The sequence below is a fragment of the Carassius auratus genome, chromosome 13 (assembly GCF_003368295.1).
Source record: "Carassius auratus strain Wakin chromosome 13, ASM336829v1, whole genome shotgun sequence".
Taxonomy (NCBI): Eukaryota; Metazoa; Chordata; class Actinopteri; order Cypriniformes; family Cyprinidae; genus Carassius; species Carassius auratus.
The window spans coordinates 21,836,445-21,839,914 of record NC_039255.1 but is presented as its reverse complement, the minus strand read 5'-3'; the positions used below and the strand labels follow the sequence as shown (position 1 = coordinate 21,839,914).

Genomic DNA, 3,470 nt, shown 5'->3' with positions numbered 1-3,470 from the left:
AAGGCCCTAAACACTTAACACCACAAATTCCCATTGGATATGGAAATTTGAGAGCAGAGACCACTTTAACATGAGTCAAGCATGGTTACAGTTGTGGTCACAAAGAGGCGGTCACACAACACTTTTAAATTTAATTTGTATGCATGTGAGAACGAGACACCGGAAACACAAGCTCACACGAAACATTTGCATTTTTGGCATTTCAAGTCAAATTTTTTGGTGAACTGGGGAATTCCTATCGTCACCAAATAAAATAAAATAAAAAGACACATCATGATGTAACCTTTTAGCTGAAAAAAAATAACACAAACTTTAAAAGCTGCAGGTTTGGAAAGGAAGTAGCCTGTAGGTCTTCTCATTTGGGATGTATTATTTGTTGTGTTTTTTTTCTCTATAAACATCTAGGGTGTCCGCAGGTTAAGGCGCATTAATGGAAATGCTCATGTGTGCAGTTTTAAGCCAACATATGGCTTTTTCTTTATTATAAAATCCTTTAAAGTGAAGGAATAGTTAACACAAAAATGAAGTGTCACCATTTACTCCTCTTTTCCAAAACTGTATGATTATTTTCTTCTGCAGAACACAAATTGTATTTTGAAGAATTTTGATAACCAAATCATTTTGGCACCCACTGACATCCATTAATCAAAAAAAATTCCACAGAAGAAACAAAATCATACGTTTTCGGAATGACATGAAGGTGAGTAAATGATGACAATTATTATTTTTTTCTTTGTATAAGCTTAAGTGTTTGTGGTAAACACAGCACATGCTTTTACTCAAGTCTCTTGTCTACCGTAGAGGAAAAAAAACAACCTTGACATTTCATGCATTTGTTGCTGGGTGCCATGCATTATAAAATCTTTATTACAAACCCCACTTTAATCTGAAAAAATGTTTCACTCACAGGGGCACAGGAGAGCAGATATAAAATTAGGATGGGGGATAGAGCATGATTCCTATAACCAAAACAAAAACGAGAGCAGTTATGTCCACACTCACATTTAACAGATACTGCATCTGTCCCTTTTTTCCCCTTGTATCATCAATTCAGAACACTCCATGAGGTAACGGCATATCAACTTCCCAATCCATCAAGTGTGGTCCTAGAGTTTCTCCACTCACTCAAATGGATATTCAGGTGGGTTTAATTTATAAAAGGGGCAAACTGGATAAAAAGGGATGCCTTTTAGTTTTCCGGGCTCCCAGTCTCTTGAATACACTGACTGCCCCAGCGTCCATCTGAGCCCCGTGAGTGTCGCCTGTGCTACTACTGACCTTATGGCTGGCCAGAGCAAAGCTGCCCTGGGCTTTGCTTCTGCTGCTCGTAACACGACTGTCCTGGGTGTCTGCAGGCTGACTGACTAGAGGGGTCGAAGAGGTAGGGTTGACTGACGGGGCCTTGCCCAGTCTCTGGAGTACACCCAGTTTGGGTGTCCCCTCCTGGCTGGAGGAGGAGGTAGAGGAGGAGATAGGTGGTGTGCCTTCAGATAAGGGGAGTTGTACTTTGCACCTAGTCTACGCAGAGTGAGGGGTTTAGATTTGGCAGTAACAGTCTCTTTTTAGAATTGGGTGGGGGTCTTTTAAGAACGCCGGCATATGTAGCACTGAGCCCTCACCGTCGCTGTCATTGTCCTCTAAAGCCTCTGCAACACCATCGGTCTTTCCTCCACCCTTTTCCTCTTTCCCCTGCTTCACCCAGCCGGCTAAACACACCTGTTGGCTGCTGCATGAAAAAAAAAAGTGTCAGAAAGACAGTGATGTGAAAAATAGAATCACCTTACCATAAATGAACATCAGTTAATGCATTAGGATTCTTTTTGGTTCTATGTAAATTTATACATATACAAATAGATTATAAAATTTTAAGTTAAAGCTACATTAGAATTAAAGGGATAGTTCACCCAAAAATGAAAATTACCCCATTTTTAATTACCCTCAAGCCATCCTAGGTGTATATGACTTTATCTTTCAGACGAATGCAATCAGTTATATTTTAAAACAGATGACATATGACATCAACATCGTGAGAATATGCTAGTCTCATGAGAACCAATGTTTGTTTACAAGAATTTTTTAAGTGGTTCATATGATTGCGATTTCAAGTTTTCCTTTCTCTTGGAATGTTACAAGCTGATTGTGCATAGAAGACCCCTGAAGTGCAACACTAAAGTCTCAAAACCAACGAGATATCTTCATCACAGTTAAGACTCTGTCCACCGCCCCCCCCCCCCCCCCGAATTCTGAATCAGCTACTGTATTGTATGTTTTTTTTTTTAGTTTAAGTATTTGCTATTGACTGGTTAAATATAACTCCAATTGCATTAGTTTAAAGAAGAAAGTCATATACACCTAGAATTGCTCTTTTCACAATTTGGGTGAACTTTCCCTTTAACAATGAACTACCGTATTTTCCGGACTATAAGTCGCAATTTTTTTCATAGTTTGGCTGGTCCTGCGACGAATTTGACATGAACCGAGAGAAATGAATCAAGAGAAAACATTACCTTCTACAGCCGTGAGAGGGCGCTCTATGCTGCTCAGTGCTCCGGTAGTCTACACTGAAGACACAGAGCGCCCTCTCGCGGCTGTAGACGGTAATGTTTTCTCTTGGTTCTAAATAAATGCGACTTATAGTCCAGAGCGACTTATGTTTTTTTCCTCATCATGACGTATTTTTGGACTGATGCGACTTTACTTAGGTGCGACTTATAGTCCGAAAAATACGGTATAGCATATTTTTGAATCAACTTTAACCTAGATTAATCAATGACCTAAAATTGCACTAATTTAAATGTTACTGTAGTGTAAGAACTAAATAATAATGTAATGTGTAATGTAATTGTGTATAATAAAGAAAAAACAATGCTTAGTATCTGAATTTTTGCGGTCTTGTTTATCTGATGGACAAAATCAATACAATAGAATTTCTCACCTTATTGGCTGAGGTGGTGTCTGCCTTAGACTCTGCCCCAAGTCTATCAAACACTGAAGCACGCTTTAAAACCTTAGCTGTGTCAAAGAAGGGAAGATTATAAGATCAATCTTATCTGTATCAATTTCAAATGATTAGTTAGGCGGTTCTAATTCAACAGTCCAAATTATTGCAATATCATATTAGCTTAAAGACTAAACAAAATATAGCATCTCAGGGCACCTTTCTTTGCCTGCTGTGCCAGGAGGTGCCGAGTGCGAGCTGTTGTGCCTTTCGGCATGTTTATGATATATTTCCCCTCCATTTCTCTTGTGACTCGCCGGCGCTTCACTTTCAACCCATTTTCTTCTGCTGGCTTGCTGGGCACTGTGAGAAAGAGAGTTTTATATCATCCTGTTCCATTTAAAGAAATAGTTCATCCTAAAATGTATTCAACTTTTCAAATGTTCAGGGTCAGTAAAGTTTCTATATTTTTAGAAATTGATACTTTCATTTAGCAAGGATACACAAAATGTATAAAAAATTATAATATATA

General features: G+C 38.6%; 1 pseudogene; it reads right to left on the bottom strand.

Annotated features, from left to right (window-relative positions):
* Positions 1-1,152: 1,152 nt before the first annotated feature.
* On the bottom strand, positions 1,153-3,324 carry LOC113113129 (uncharacterized protein C19orf47 homolog; annotated as a pseudogene).
* Positions 3,325-3,470: the final 146 nt, after the last annotated feature.